The sequence below is a fragment of the Pyxicephalus adspersus genome, chromosome 1, assembly GCF_032062135.1.
Source record: "Pyxicephalus adspersus chromosome 1, UCB_Pads_2.0, whole genome shotgun sequence".
Classification (NCBI taxonomy): domain Eukaryota; kingdom Metazoa; phylum Chordata; class Amphibia; order Anura; family Pyxicephalidae; genus Pyxicephalus; species Pyxicephalus adspersus.
In genome coordinates, this window is record NC_092858.1 from 136,485,388 (window position 1) to 136,503,285 (window position 17,898).

Here is a 17,898-nt window from a genome sequence, read left to right on the forward strand (position 1 = left end):
TTGTTTGTGATATTTACTATGCCACAACCTTACTGTATTTGTTTTGTTTTGCATATTGTATTATTTCCTCTCGAAAAATTAATAAAAATAGATTAAAAAACAAAACAAAAAAAAAAACTGAATGTTACTTACCAGCAAAAAAGCCAAATGTCTGTTTTTATAGTGGAGGCAACACTTACTGATGATCATTCATTAAAGTGCATTTTATTAACAGCACCTGGCTGCTACTTTCCCCACTTAATTCCTATGGAAGTGGTAGGGTGTACTTATTTTTCACACTTTGCTTCTGCTTTTTGACATTTATCAATACATAAATAAATAAGACAAATATGTAAAATAACATGTGTTGCGAATCTAAGAACTGTTAACGACCATTTTTTATTATGTCCTGATATGTAAAACCTTAGAATTAAAAGAAAGTGTACTTCCTTTGCATTTTTAAAGAATAAAAACCTGCAATAATCATCCAGCCACAAATTGTTATATTGCAATACCATCATAAATAATATGTGAAGGTTCTTATGTATCCAGTTTATTGTATATCTAGTGCATTGCAGATGTTGATTATCCAAGATCAGCAGGTGTGAAATTAGCAAATCTTATCCTTGGTGTCAGAAAGTCTGAATATGTGTAACACCAAGGATGGGATGTTGCTTATTTCACACCTCCCAAACTTGGACAATTAACATCCACAGTGTCACATTCCAGTGTTTATGCAATGTGGATATAAACACTAGGCAATGGAAGAACTAAAAAAGAGCTCTCTATATGAGGTCAATATGTGTAACTTTTTCATAGCCTGCTATGAAACCTCTTGGGTCCTCAAAAAAGATCACAATAATCTCACGAGTTTTTAGAATACATTTAAATACAAGAACAAGAATGCCAACGCTTTGTAATACAAATAGAAAGGAAGGCATGTTCAGGGCTCAACCTGGGTGACCACTATTGGCTTCCTCTAGTACAATGAAGAAGAAAGTGTAGCCACACAGAAATACAGAAAATTAATAGAAATACAAAAATATCTATAAAAAATAAAAAAGCATGCAGACATTTTATCCAAGAACTAGCCAGCTGCAACATAATATATCTCTTTTAGTCAGGGCTTAGATATACAGTGGTACCTCAGTATAAGTCCGCTTTGAAAGACCAACTTGGTATAAGTCCTGTTTGAACACGAAAAAACCTTGCTTGGTATACAACCTTTGTGCTAGTACTTGTATGGGTCAAAATGAGTCATAACACTGCACGCTACCCTTATTTATCTCTCTCGAGACAATGCCACGACTGCCCATGAGCGTCAGTACGCCAGTTGCTACCATTCAATGAACAACCCGCGCTATAACTCTCTGTGAATTACATAACATCTCCTCCTCCTCCCTTCTCAGCACCATCCTAGTAGGCACTCAACTCTTCTCTGCAAGGTAAAGTGAGGTTACATTTTCATTTATTTTTCTATTTATCTAATAGCTTTTGTATTTATGTATTTTAGTATTACGTAGTGTTTAAATTATTCTATACAACCCCATCAATGTATAATATGCCCATAACAATAAGATTTTTTTTTTCATGGGAACGGATTATTCATTTTCCTTTTGTTTGTTATGTGAAAAATTGGTTTGGTATAAGACCTGTTTGGTATAAGTCAAAGGATCTAGAACTGATTAAGGACTTATACCAAGGTACCACGGTATTTTAAAGCTAAACACAAGACACTACACAGATTCAAGAAATAAATGAGCGCTGGTTATCCTGCTAAAAGTATTGCATTTCTGTCCACCCAGTGCTGAGATTTACACGGCGTGAACAGTCCTGCCTGGCAGGGAAGAGATATGATCTTTCTCTCTTGCATTTTCATTTATTTTCCCACTTCCATCCACTGATTTGACACGAAGAGAAAAAACACCACTCTGATAAGCTCATCTTTCTCTGTCACTAAGTTCTCTCCTCATAACAGAACGCTGTTTGCAATGTGACACACCTGATAAGCTCTTTGTGCTGCTCAGTCTTTGCTCTGCTGTACATGAACTTTAACAGGCCAATACCTCGGCAGGCAGTGCACTGCTTATTTATGGTAAATACATGAATATCATGAGTTCTGCTTAAAATTCAGTATACGAAAGACAAACAAACATGAAAAATTTTTACAAATGAGTGCGAATCATTTTGTTCTCAAAGGCCAGTGGTTGCACTATAATATTAGGAGGTATACTGGATCTGTGTATTGCATACAGCAATGTCTGATTTCTAAGGCATACGGTCCTACCTCTGCTGACAGGCTTTGTGTGAGTGTCAAGGTGCCCAACACAGAATGAACTTCCTTCATGGGGACGCTGTGTGTTGTCTTTGCCTTCACCTACTCACAGTCACTATGCCAGGGACAGGATCTCCACAGGGGCTTTGGGTTCAATTAGCACAGCCTGTAGAAAAGAATAATAAAGGTAATATTAGAGCAGGGAATAGTTCTCTTCATAACAATAAACCTGTATTCTACGTGAGAATAGACCTGGACTAGGTAGAGAAAAGACGTCCGTCACATACCAGGAGGTTTTTTTTCAGCTGTGTGGTTTGTGGATACATGAAAGGCTGGTGACCTTGTAACTTTTAGTCTTTGTTTTCGACTAGAGCAAACATGCCATTTCTTGCCATGGAAAGAGGTTTGTAGTGACTCAAGATAATGAGTTATAGAAGTATATATAATAAAAAGGGCCAGCACATGGCCCGGGGACCTCTGATCCACCCCACAGCCCAGAAGTTACTGCACGCTCAGTGCAGGGTTCAGGTTTTGCTGGGTTGCAAGACTGAGGTGCCCTAGGCAAAAATAAACTGACGCCTGATCATACACATACAATTATAGTGTTTAAAAACATAGAGGCCTGTTTGTTTTTTATGCCTCTCATCTATCTGGAATCTGGGCCTAGAAAAATATTTACCATGGCCAAACCACAGTTTTATAAAAAAAAACCAAAAACAAACAAAAACAATTGTCAACGGTCTGTCATCAAATCACATTATGCAGAGAGAACACTGCAGGCTGTATTGCATGAATAAATGCAAAGCACAGTTTAGGAAACAATGAGGCCCTGGGTAATAACAAATAGGGCAGAAAATGCACTACAATTTAGCTCCCTATACCCCCTGCCATTATGCCAATTAGAGAACAGGAGAAGGCTCTGGGTACCTGGGCAGTATTCACAATTGAATGTTACAGTTTCAAAAATCTTTATCCGGATCACATCACTGGGTTTTACGCAGATCAATGTGTTTTTTGTTGAACTTTTGATAATGTTAGAAGAACAAAAAATGTATCTAGCAGATATATACTGAATGTTTTATGTATTTTGCTCAGGTATACACCATAGGCCTGATTTTTCAAAGCTCTCCAAGGAGAGAAAATATAAAGGTATAAAGGTACAACCTAGGTGATACAGCAAACGTGGAATAGATCTGGCCCAGGATTAAAAACATTAGCCAAATAATAGCAAATGATTTTAGAAATATAGTCAATGTTTTTTGGATCGCCCAGGTTCACCTATGATAATTTCTCGAGTCTTAGAGAGCTTTGATAGATCAGGCCCAATGTTTTTAGAGAAAACAGGATACTTAGAGCCTGGCATTCAGATTTAAAATAACCAACTGACACCACAGTAACTTCCTCATTGTTCCAGCACACAGAAGCTTGAACAAAATAAACCTTTTCAGAGGGAGTGTTTTGACAAAGAAGAAAGCAGTAATGGGAACAGTTCCACATTCTTCAGTGGCCCGAGGAGATCACACCCACTTATGTCATTTACAAATGATTCCGCAGAGTGACAGATCTCCGCCACATTTTCTACACATGAGCTATGGTAGCTGCTCAGAAAAATCATACTGGAAAAACAAGATGCACAATTCAGACAGACCTGAACCGTTCGCTTAGAGTATGGATTTTCGGTTTGTCACTGAGACCACAAGACAAGCTTCAAAGGATAATATTTATGACATACTAAAAATGACCACCATGCATGGCAGTCAGGATCACCACTAACATAAATCCAGTCTAAGTCATAATAATAACTGCCGAGATCCCGAACCAGGTCACACTTTCCTTGCATTGGAAGAGCAGTAAATATAAAGCTCGGACAGCCCAGTGGTTAGCACTCTTGCCTTACAGCACTGTAAAACTGTGCTCATTTATCACCAAACATTCTTCCCATCTCAGGTGAGCTTTATATGTATTTAAAAAAAATAGCCACATGATTTTTATCACATTAATATGAATGCAAAAGTGTAATTACTTACATTTAGACATTTGTGACTTTACAGTTGAATTAAATATTGCAACACAGTGTTCTCCCCAGCACCTTTTAGCCGGACACACCACCCGGGAGCCAGCCCCTGTATTGTGACCCAAATCTTCAGTAACCACCTATAAAGTAGCCGGGTAGTTACTAAAGAATTGGGTCACAATACAAAGGCTGACACCCTTTTAAAAAAATTCTGGGTTGAACTATGCAATATATTTTGATTACAATTTAGGAGCAGAACTATCCATGGTTATTATTCCATTCATTTTCTGTATGTGTTTTTCAGCCCTGAAGAAGGACTATTAACAACCCCTGAAATTTGTTGATGTGATATTATTGAAAAATGATGAAGGGATGCTACAATCAGAGCAAAATTATTTAATCACTAAAATGGCGTTTGACATGCTGAGGTAATTTCAAAAAATCTTTTTACATTTTCTGCTATTCTGCAGGTAATGCTGTACCTGGAGTGACTGAACAAATTAGAAGGTCCTTGTTCAGGCCCTTAAGTGGTCATGGCATTGAATCGCATCTAAAGCAAACCTGATCAAGGGGAGTGGAAATGTAAACAAACTCACAACCACTATAACAACCAGGAGATGGTATGTTGCTGCTGACACTTTAACAATTGAAAGTTTTTCCTCTACTACTGCAGTGTTCAACCCAAAAAAAATTTGGGAGGGAAGAAATTGTAGGCAGGTGGCAGTCCCTGTATTTAGACCAAACTTTGGCCGGTGGTTACTGAAATGTTCTGGGTGGTGCGCCCAGCTAAAAGGGGCTGGGGAGAATACTGTACTGGTGATAAATGTAGGGATTTGCCCACCAGACTCCCTGGAAAGAAAACAGATCGATAATAAAAGTGTGTAAGAGCTTCTAACCTTAAAAAAAAAAATGAAATAAAAAAGAATTTCACATTCATCTAGAAATATCCCTTAAACTGCTTTGATACTACATTAGGCAGAATAAATTGGGGAAGAAAATGCTAGCAGATAATGTAATTAGGTGGGAAAGACTTTTTGTGTCTCTTTTCCCACATCATTTTTTTTATTCTAAGCATTCTTCCAGGGCCCATTCACGCAAATATGCACACATCTGCAAGTTACAGCACTGCAATGCATGTTACATTAAAATGCAATGAAAAAAAACATAACTTGCATACCATGCATGAGGTGTGTTGAATTGCCTACAAAAAATGCTTGCTGTAATACTGACATGCAATGACACATTTAGATGTGAATGGGCCCACACAGGGATGTACAACAACACAGCTTTCATATCTGTAAGATAATAGAAAAATCCAATAGCTTGCATGTCTGCTAATTGCATTATCACTGGTAGCTCCAGTAGCCGAAGAAGTTGGACATGTAGTCAGAGAACAAAACAGTGATGAGGAACGCAGGTCTATGATACCTGGAACAGTGCAAACTTAGAGGTAAATAAGCAATAATGTGCAATATGATTTGGGTATGTGCTGCTGGGAAGGAGGATTAAAGTGTACTTGTCCTTAATGCATATAAAATAATGCAAAAAAATAAAAACTGCTAAGAATATAATGGAATCTTTCATTAAACAAGTAAATAAATGATTACAGTGCATAAAGAAGCCACTGGAAGAATAATACTTTTAACTGTATATTCAAAAAATTTTTTTTATTCTAGAAAGAAATGTTACAATTATATCACCACCAATAAACAGCTAAAGCAACTCTTAGTGTATATATAGTACATATAATATATATAGTCCCATAAGGAGTTAATTACTTTCTCAGTGGCGTATCTACAGGGCAGACATATCTCTCTCATAAATTATGCAGGGAATTTCCCCAAAAGCATTACTTACTGCAGAGATTCACAAAATCCGACTCCAAACCAAATGTCTCAGGTACAAGAAACAAAGAACTGTTACAAAAGGCACTCTGAAATACCTAATTAACCCGGAATGTTGATCTTCTAAACTCTCATGTATGCAAAGAATTTGGTTTGTGTGCAACTTGCTTGTGATTGGCATAATAAATGTAAAAAAATACTGAAGTTATATTAATAGTATTTATAATAAAAAACAACAGAAGTTCATTTGTGACTTGTCTGGTTATATAACAGATCAACACGCCCAATATAAAATGAGACAATGCAAATCCTGCTTGGTTTAATGATTTATGTTTTGTTACAACTCTCCAGTACTTTTGCATCAATATACAGAGAGTTCTTTATTGCTGGTATGTTTTTTGCCAAAAAAAGCGGACATGGTTGTCCAAGTATCACCCAGCTTAGGGTGATTAGGTGGGACTTTTTTTGCAGAAAGGGACAAACAATGTCCTTTGTGCAATAACAAAACAAAAAAAAAAAAGCTTACCTGCCTGGCTGCTGGGACTGAATGAACTCCCGTGTGTTAGATCACTCAGGCTTGGCCAATCAGGATGGTCTAAGACCTCTTCTTACCTAGTGTGGGCTGCTTCCCCACCTCTTAAAACTACGTACACACTTCCAATGGTTCTCGCCCGATATTTGGCTCAGGGCCGATATCCTGGCGGATCCACGGACGATGAATGACCAACAATCGTAATGCAAACGAAGGGGGAGAGCACGCAGTGGGGTGCCGCTCCATCGCTCTCCCCCTCCCCTCTGCATAGAGCAGAACGGTGCTGTATGTACGGCATTGTTCATGCATCGTGCAGTGCTTAGTCATTGGAAAAGATCATGAAAAATCCTTTCCAACGACTATAATTGCAAGTGTGTATGCGGCTTTGGATTGTAAGCTCTTCTGAGCAGGGTCCTCCCTTCCTCCTGTGTCACTGTCTGGATTTATCTGTCATTTACAACCCCTATTTAATGTACAGCGCTGTGTAATATGTTGGCACTATATAAATACTGTTTAATAATAACTATAAAGATCTGGCTCCAGTAAGAAAATTGGGAGATTTCCAGCGCCAGAGAAAGTGTAGGCAAGTGAAATTTTAAAAATGTGATCCGGCAGGTAAGGTTGTTTTGTCACAGAAGGAGTATCGCCTGGATAAATCTCCACTAATTTTAGTGTTCTCACAATATAGATTGTAAGCTCTTTGGGGGAGGGTCCATTCCTATTGCTGTGTCACTGTATTTGTCTGTATTTGCAACCCCTATTTAATGTACAGCGCTGCGTAAAATGTTGGCACTATATAAAAACTGTTTATTAATACTAATAATAATAATAGTAATGAGATTTCTAAACTGGATTGACTATTACTTGAATCATATGACAATTTCACTTCTACACTGTACGTAATTCCACCCATTTTAAACAAATAATTCAAAATTGATACATTTATTTGAAAGGAACATACTAAATCCCTCAGTGTTGTGCCATATTGCTAGGGACAATCTACTGGTGGATCCATAAATAACTATTGATAGGTATCTGAGGAGGCTTCACACAAGCCAGTGACAACAGTAGCTTAGCAAGCACAAACTGAGTCTATCATCGCTGTCCCATGGGCAGTAGAGAGCTCCATGCCAACATCCTAGACAGCAATGTTGTACCAATGGGGAATCAAAGCCTACACCCCCGCAAACAATTCCTTTTTGCTATACCATATATATGATATTGATGGCCTGTAAGATATGGTCCCGTCTAACCTAAGTCAACCTACAGTTAACATCTAGCGGGGGACGTATAACACAGGCCAAGCTAAGGGCGGAGAATCAATTATTTCATTTCTCCCAGATGTGAGGCTGGCACTGATCTAATCCATGCCAAATATTTACATATGCCATAACTGGATTAATTTTCAATCATACATATGATGCAGTTTATTTCCTATTACGTTGCTTGGCGACAATAAATAATAGGCCTATTACATCACATATACTTGCTCATTTTAGATTCCTGTTGAAATGAAGAAAGCCAAGACTCCAATGTTTTCTTATGCAATTCCATGTGTTTATCTAATTTTCATTACACTGATCGCAATCATAATCCTAAAACTCATTTACATATACACACTTGCCAACAAATGACTCGGTATTAAGAGAGATTTTTAGTTTTAAAAAATAATGCTGCTATAAACTAACACAAAAAGATTATTAGGGCCAGATCTATGGAGCCCTTCCAACTGAAATTTCATGTAAGCTGTACTGGAATCTAGCTGTATCTGAACACCAACTAATCATGTCTTAATTTGTCACATCTTCAATTTCCTATGTCAAACTTCTGCTTGATTGGCCCAACTACTAGAAAACTGAAAAGATCAAAAGGATTAGTGGAAAGAATAGAAATGATACAGGCAAAAGGAGTGGGAATACAAAAGAATATAGCTACAATCAGTGAATAAATACTATGATCTGGTTGTAATATGTATTTATGTAATATATATATATATGTATTATGATCAGTAGGAGATTTGTGTATAAAGATAGGAAATCCATCTTGTCATTTATGTAATCAACTGGGTAAAAAGAAACTAATTTAAAAAACACATTTCCTATCAGTAATTGATTCATAAAAGACTTTATGGGAAATCTCAGTTTGCATTTGGTTACAATGGGGTGCAGACAGCAAAAGATAAACCAATGGGGTTTTCGTAGTCTAAAACCAAAATGTTTTTCTGTCATATTCAAACACACATACACTTAGGATGTATTCTTTTACCCCGCCCCCCCCCCATCTAGGGCTGCTGGGACTGAAAGTGTTGGATCACTTAGGCTCGGCCAATCAAGATAGTCCAAGACCTCTTCTTACCTATTGTATGTTGCTCCTCTGAACAGGGTCCTCTACTCTTCCTATGTAACTGTTTGTGTCTATATGTCTTTTGGAATTTTGCTATTTAATCTACAACGTTCCATAAAATGTTGGGGCTATAAAATTACCGTTTAATATTAATTTAGTCTTATCCACGGGAGTTACCCTTCACCAGTTGCCCCTCCACTGCCAGAACACTTTCTGGATATAAGGTAGAGCTACTACATTGACATTCTAGATTTCCTGGGATATCAGTGATTAGGAGGGCATGATAATCAGCGTGTGGCTCTGATTATATACAGTGAGGGAAAGAAATATTTGATCCCCTGATGATTTTGTACGTTTGCCCTCTGAAAAATAAATGACCAGTCTATAATTGTAATGGTCAGTTTAATGTAGCTGTGAGACACAGAATAACAACAAAAGAACCATCAAAAACCCAGTGCTCAAAAGTCAGAGCTTGATGTGCATTGTAATGAGTGAAATAAGTATTTGATCCCCCCAACCAGTAAGATTTCAGGCTCCTGGGTGTCTTGCCTGTATGCAGGTAATGAGGGAGGGAGTGCTCCTAATCCAAGCTTGTTACAGTACCTGTATAAAAGACACCTGTCCACAGAAGCAATCAATCAATCAGATTCCAAACTAGCCACCATGGCCAGGATCAAAGAACTGTCTAAGGATGTCAGGGACAAGATTGTAGACCTACACAAGGCTGGACTGGGCTACAAGACTATCGCCAACCAGCTTGGTGAGAACGTGACAACAGTTGGCGCGATAATTTGCAAATGGAAGAAACACAAAATAACTGTCAATCTCCCTCGGTCTGAGGCTCCATGCAAGGTCTCCCCTCGTGGAGTTGCAATGCTCATGAGAACAGTGACGAAGCAGCCCAGAACTACACGGGGGGAACCTGTCAATGATCTCAGAGCAGCTGGGATCATAATCACCAACAAAACAATTGGTGACACACTGTGCCGCGAAGGCCTGAAATCTTGCAGAGCCAGCAAGGTCCCCCTGCTTAAGACAGCACATGTACAGGCCCATCTGAAGTTTGCCAATGAACATCTAAATGATCCAGAGGAAAACTGGGTGAAAGTGTTGTGGTCAGATGAGACCAAAATTGAGCTCTTTGGCATCAACTCAACTCGCCATGTTTGGAGGAGGAGGAATGCTGCCTATGACCCCAAGAACACCATCCCCACCATCAAACATGGAGGTGGACACATTATGCTTTGGGTGTGTTTTTCTGCTAAGGGGTCAGGACACCTTCACCGCATCAAAGGGACAATTGACGGGGCTATGTACTGTCAAATCTTGGGTGAGCACCTCCTTCGCTCAGCCTGGGCATTGAAAATGGGTTGTGGATGGGTATTCTAACATGACAATGACCCAAAACACACGGCCAAGGCAACAAAGAAGTGGCTCAAGAAGCACCTGAAGGTCTAGCCAGTCTCAAGGCCTTAATCCCATAAAAAATCTGTCGAGGGAGCTGAAGGTTCGGGTTGCCGAACATCAGCCTCGAAACCTTACTGACTTTGCAGGGGATCTGCAAAGAGGAGTGGGACAAAATCCCTCCTGAGATGTGTGCAAACCTGGTGGTCAGCTACAAAAAATGTCTGACCTCTGTGATTGCCAACAAGGGGTTAGCCACCAAGTACTAAGCCATTTTTTGCGAAGGGATCATATACTTATTTCACTCATTACAATGCACATAAAGCTCTGACTTTTGAGCAATAGGTTTTTGAGGATACTTTTGTTGTTATTCTGTCTCTCACACCTACAATAAACCTACCATTACAATTATAGACTGGTCATTTCTTTGTCAGAGGGCAAACATACAAAATCAGCAGGGATAAAATACTTTTTTCCCTCACTGTACAATGGACAGTTTATATACAATATTGGTGTGGTATCTTAGAATACCTGCATCTGGAGACATAATAAAACAGAGAACATGGAGATATTGGAGACATGTAAAAAAAACAGAGGAAAGGAGAAACAGAACATCAGTGTAGAGCACTATAGATGTTTATCTATGGTGAGAAGATAAGTGACAGATCATCTGAGCACTGATGCACAGCACAGAAAGAAACAATTGCAAGCAATCAACACAAAGGAACATGGTAATCCAGAACAGCAAAAAGTGATACCGCCCCAAGCCCACTCTGGTAAATCCTCATACTCCAGTAAACCCATAGCTTGTTCTTGCTTAATTCCTACATTAGAATGACCACTACAATACACTAAATACAAGCATATTCTAAATTACACACAACATGGTGCCAGCATATTAATATTATTAATATTAAGTATTATTATTACACAGGATTTATATAGCACCAACATATTACGCAGCACTGTACATTAGAGGTTGCAAATGACAGACAAATACAGACAGTGACACAGGAGGCGAGGACCCTGCCCTGAAGAGCTTACAATCTAGGCGGTGGGGGAAGTAACACACAATAGGAGGGGAGATATGTAGGATAGTATTTTCTGAAGCTGCTGTCTAGCTAACAAACTGGTGTTAACAAACACAAACATGGAGAACTTTTAGAAATATGCAAAGCAACCGATACCTACTATAAAAAGTAGAATCATGCTCTGTATTATTCTTTATTACCCTGAAGAGAAACACGACCTCCCATAACCGTCTTTTCATCAACAGAGGGACCAATTTGCACGTCCTTTATGGTCAGTATGTATCCCATTAGATCAAAAGAAGTTCACGTGGCAAGTAAAATTGCCAGGCACAATTGATGACTAAAATGATTTGCTGGGTCAAAGAAGCCTGGAGTTCTCCCAGACAGCTGCCTATGTAAACAAATCAGCATTTATTGACTGTACTTAAAGCAGACCAGGTAGTAAAAAAAAAAAAAAGGCCTGCCTAATAAAGCTCACCCCTCCTCCAAACTAAATAGCAACATGAAAATGAGGAGGAAAAAGAAGAAAAAAGGAACAAATAGAAAAAGAAAAAGATGATGATGTTCATGGACTATGCTGGCACATCATCTTGTGAGATTTCAATAGATTAGATCCTAGAGTCGATAGAAAAAAATCTAACATACATATGTGTAAACTAGGACATCCAGATCAAAGTTTGAATGATACAATTATATAACGAATGGAAAAAAGAACAATGCGGTTTCCCTTGGGGAGACGAGATTTTGTGGGGACTTTTAAGGTCAGGCTCATATAAATCTAACAAGGTAAAATCACAATAAATTGTTTTTGCAAACACTGTATAAAATACACATACAATATACAAAATATAAAACCAAACACTTACTAAAGAAGAGCTCTTAATAGATCTCCCAATAGGAATGGCTCCAAATGAGGTGTTCCAGAAACTTCTCAACGCATTTTGCGAATCTTATGTCCGGTTCTTAAGCAGTCAATTTACCATAAAATAGAACAGTATTATGTTAAAAAATAGATGATAAATATGTATTTTTGATTGAATCATTAAGAACAAATTATTATTCATAGATCTCCTATTCCTTAAGAAGCGGACATAACCGAGAAATGCGTTGAGAAATTTCTGGAACACCTCATTTGGAGAAGTTCCTACTGAGAGATCTATTAAGTGCTCTTCTTTAGTAAGTGTTTGGTTTTATATTTTGTATATTTTATGTTTTTATACATTGTTTGCAAATAAAATGTACTGTGATGTGATTACATTTTGTTGTTAGATTCATATGAGCCTGACCTTAAAAGTTCCCAAAAAATCTGGTGTCCCCAAGGGAACTTGCATTGTTCTTTTTTCCATTCGTGCTATTTCGCATGTGGTCAGGAACAAATTTGAACCCTGAAAGGCAATAAACCTTTTTTGCATATAATTATTTAACTTGAATGAATGGTCACGTACAATTTTTCCAATCGATTCTCCCTTCTCCCAAACTAACAGGCTTATGTAAATCAGAAGGAACAACCAGTAGCCAATGAGAGAGCTCCCTGCTATTTACAATAACAAGTAAACAGAATGGGGGGCTGTCATTAGCTGCTGGTTGTCAGAAGTGCTCCCAGCTGATTTATATTAACCTATCAATGTGGGCAGAGGGGAATCAAATTGGTGCCTAATCAAGATTGTGAATGGCTGCATGGAGGTATAGCTTGTAAATCATCAATACAAGGGAGATATTGATTGTTTACCTGGTCATGCAGCTGTTGATCAGTCTGCGGCCATTAATACTTCCAAGCTGTCCATACACATAATGTCAAGGTTAAGTCAGAACCCCTGATGTATGCCCTTGTCCGGGGTCAGCAACCTACAGCATCCTTTAGGTTGATGCACTGCTTATATCTCCACAACAACTACCAATATTAAACAAACAACTAACCTAAAATTCTGTATGTCTCTAGCCTATCATATGTTTAAAGATAGCTAGCAGCAGTGCCTCATAGTATACAACTGGCTACCATACAATGGCTACAAAATACCACTTACAAGTAGAGAGGAGGATATCTAAATAAAATCTGCATTTCTTCAAGACCATTATAAGCAGCATTAGTCTTTCTTTTCTTTACCTACCTATATCATGGCCTCCCAAACTTTGATTCCTTAAAAACTCTCAAGGTATACATATATAAGTTTTTGTTTCTCGGGGGAAAGTCGGCAAAGGACATTCACACTGAGATGTCACAAACACTGGGGGAGAAGTGTCGTTGCTACAGCACTGTCAAAACCTGGATATCTCGTTTCAAGACTGGGCATTTTACTGTTGAAGATGAGCCCCGCAGTGGGCGCCCCCCAACCTAAATGAACCCGGCAACCCGCAATGCTGTCCATGAGCTGATTATTGAAGACAGGCCAAAATCCGCAAAAAAAGACAGCCCAGATACTAGACATTTCACGGGAGCGTGTTTGGTTTGTTATCACCACTATCCTGGCCTAACCAAAGGACTTTTATTTGAGCGGTCTAGAAAAGCTGCAACTACGCTGTGCCAAGTGCATCAGTCTCACGGGGAATATGTTGAATAAATGTGTTATTTCATAACTCTGGCGCTCTTCTTTCTGGGCAAAGCCAGGAACTTCTCAGCACCCCCTCGTATTTTTCTACACTACTCAACCACACTCCCACTTTTAGATCTCTACGACTTAAAGGCCAATCATTCTGTAGACCAATATAAGAAACAGCTCTAAACAGATTATTTAGGATAACACAGCGGTACAGTTATTTGCACTTACCAAACACATAAAAAAATGCCTAAAAGTACATAAATTAAACCAAAAGGACGCAAATATACGAAACCTTCATCACCCACAGTGCTCAACGCAGAAATTTTTTTAAGCCAGGTGGGAAGAAATTGTAGGTGGGTGGCAGCCCCTGTATTGTGACCAAACTCTTTAGTAACCACCCAAAAACAGCCGGGTGGTGTTCCCAGCTAAAAGGGCCTGGGGAGAACTCTGACCCACAAGAGTGACTTAGGAGACAGAGAATGTGAATATGTTTTACTTCATTGCAGCAGAACTAAACTTTACTTCCATCACAGACTAAATTATAGAATCTCTTTAATACCAAGGAAATGACACAGACCTATATATCAGGCACAAAATGGACGCACAAGTTATGTCCAGAATTATGATAATCGCCCAACAAAAAGGACAGATCTGCTGCATAAACACAAAGCCATTGTTTATCTGCAAAGGACAAGTGAAATGTCAAAATCTCTGGCAGCATGTGAGGGTGAACGCTATCTACTCCAGTCAGCAGTCTGCAAGCTAAGGCATTTCACCATTTGCTAATCGTGTCTGCTAATTATTACACTTCTGTTGATGTAACACAGGGGTGTTATACTCAAATACACAATGGACCAAAATTAAAAACTTTGACAAAGTTGCAGGCCAACCTTGAAATGTATTTAAAAAATTGGGGTAGTTGTTCCTTCTCATTAGATATAAAACCTTTTTTATATGGAAACAAAGAGGTTTTGCTTCACATTCAATCTGGAACAAGCCTATATTAGAGAAAGAGGCATAAGAATTTTTTTTTACATTTTATTTAGGAAAAAAATTAGAGGCATCCTAGAAAAAAAAAAATCCTAGAGGCATGTTAACGGGTTATTGGGGTAGAACATATGAGTGGTGAGGTTTTGGTGTGGTTACCTCTTGCTTACGCCCACAGTTGAGAAATTACATGTCATGTCTCACCTAAGGTCGTCAATAGAGAATGAGTAGAGGCGGTTCAGAATTGCCCAGTGCCATATATTTAAAGCTCATTCATTTATTATAGGCAAAGCAGTTGGAGCTGCTAAATAGCTGCTAAGATGCTAGGCACCTTGAACAATGAGCTACCCAAGAACTACTGGTACCACTGGTAACAAATCCTAAGATTTTTTACACACTTTTGAATATTTTTACAAACCAAAATGTTGACTTGTTCTTGGGCCATGAAGGATAAAAATCAGATTTATTACCCCCTTTCCAGCAGCATATACTCATCCCTACTCTTCCTCCTGGTATGTCCAGTATAAGGATTTGCTTTCAAAGAGCTGGGACAGTTACCAAGCACTGGAGCTATAACGTGGTGAGAGGTCAAAGATCTGGTAAGGGGCTTTTCCTGCATTTATAATCTATATGGTAGCAGTGTTCAACCCAGAATTTTTTTTACGAGTGGTAAGAAATTGTAGGTTGGTGGATTATGACCCTGTATTATGACCAAGCTTTTCAGTAACAACCCAAAAAGAGCCGGGTGGTCACCGAAAAATGTCCGTGCATCCAGCTAAAAGGGGGGCTGGGGAGAATACGGTGGTAGAGTTGGAGACCAAAGGAGTGATATGTGCTGCTGGGGAGGGGGGGGGGAGTTATTTTATTATTTTTTGCATATAAAGTCTCATTTCTAGTCTATGTGAACTTACTCAACTGGCTGCTGCACATTGCTGTTTAAGACTGCATTCCTAATGGTGACAACAGTGGAATACACCTCACAATCTTGACAGGAAGCACAGGAAGGGTGTGTGACAACACAAAAGATTCCCCCCACAAAAAGAATGGCCTAGAGGTCTTCCCTTCAAATTAAAAGTGCTTAAAAAAACACCTTTTTTTTCTTTGTAGAAAAGGGTTATCCACCCTTTAATATGAAGCAAAAAATGTAGCGATAGGTCGGTTTTAAGCTTCTTGTACACATTGATCACAAAGCCCCTGAATAAGATTTCTAATAAAAGATTGTGGTTTAGATACCCGAGACATCTCTAATATAAACCCCTCTGAGGGGAAACCTACACTATTCACACAGGAAATATCCAATCTACTGATATATGATCAATCCTTAATCTGACAGTAAATGCCAGGTTAGGCAAACTTTGTAAACACGTTTAAACATCTTTATACATAGCCTCTGCTCTAAATTCTGTAAATACTGTACGAACCTTAAACCTGGAACACCCTGAATATTATATACTTATAGAACACAAATCCTTGACTGACAGAGACACAGATCAAATGCTTCTGTTTAGAAAAAATCCTGAAGACAATGGGAGTTGTCAAAGCTCTGGGAATGAAAGTGCAATAACTGACATTTCCAGGACAGTTTGCACCTGTTACAGAACAAATATTTATAAAGTGTAATACGAATTTTAAAACAAGGGTGTAACAAGGGAGGAACAAATGAGATGTCATAATGTGATGTAATTAAAGCTAGATTTTGTGTGGCAGGAAAAAAGAAAAACCGTGAGCTAGCATTCTAGCCAAAAGGTGTTGGCAGTTTTAGAGACTTACATCAACCACAGCAATTTGTTACCCATGGATTTATTTGTACCAAATTCCCAGAGACCCAAAATCAAATGGCTATCCAAACTAATCTTAAATCATTGCATTGTCAACCTTTAAATAATTTTGATGCCAGTTTTGATCAACCTAAATGTTTCTTTTCAAAGCTAAAGTGATCAAAAAATTCCTTGGACTTACACCACAGTAATTTGGATCAATTACATGCACAAGCTTATTTTAGGTTCCTACAAATTTCTGTATTCTGGGTGGGTTATGCATCTTAGGTACTCACATGCATAATTTAAAGTAGACTTAGGTCTAAAGAGTTTCAAACGTGGAAGGAATTTAGCAAACATCGGCAGGTGCAACCCCTATTTAATGTACAGCGCTGTGTAATATGTTGGCACTATATAAATACTTTTAATAATAAAACATTAAGGGTGAAGGCCCAAAAAAGAAGCCTTATGCTTTTAAACGCTTTGGTATAGTGTTATCGCACATTTGGTACAGTTACACTTAGTGTTGTCGGATGGCACAATATAACAAAGCTGACAATCTTCTAATTCAGACAGTACATTTGCAGTAAAGCTACGTACACACTTCCAATTATTATCGTCGGAAAACGAACAACGAACGTTCCTGCACGATATATACGAACGATCGTATAGCACCGATCCTGCACATAGAGGTAACGACACGATCGTTCGTAGATATTGTACACACAATAGATACGATCGTTTAAGCGATAGAGGAACTATGTGCACGACAGGAAAGTGAACGGACGTTCGTTCATCACGCATGCTCTGAACATGGACGATCAACGAACGACCGTACACACGAACGATGTTCAACGATCGTCGTCCAATCCGATCCGCCGGTCCGGTCGTTCGTTTCCAACAACTTTCCTCGTTCGTCGGCGTCGTTGGTTACTTTTTTACGAACGATTTTTTGCCCAATCGATCGTTCGTCGTTCGATTGGAACGATAAAAATTGGAAGTGTGTACGCACCTTACCTCTACATTCACCCTTAGTTTATACTCCACAAGTATAAAATCCCTAGTTGATTGAATGGAGTTTTTTGTGAATGCGTGAGCCCAAATTATTAGGTTTAGACCAGCAGCTGGGCAGCTTTGTGGACAATATTAGCCCTGGATTATAGTTGGGGTAGTGTAAGACTTGTCGGTGGGTGTG

The 17,898-nt window shown here is 38.7% G+C and overlaps 1 protein-coding gene across 1 annotated transcript in view; it reads right to left on the reverse strand.

The window, feature by feature from the left end:
* BCLAF3 (BCLAF1 and THRAP3 family member 3) overlaps positions 1-17,898 on the reverse strand; it is a 53,092-nt gene that overhangs the window by 23,495 nt on the left and 11,699 nt on the right. Inside the window, exon 2 of the mRNA XM_072428084.1 lies at positions 2,267-2,420. The gene's annotated coding sequence lies outside the window, so the exon portion shown is untranslated. The remainder of the gene's footprint in view (positions 1-2,266; positions 2,421-17,898) is intronic.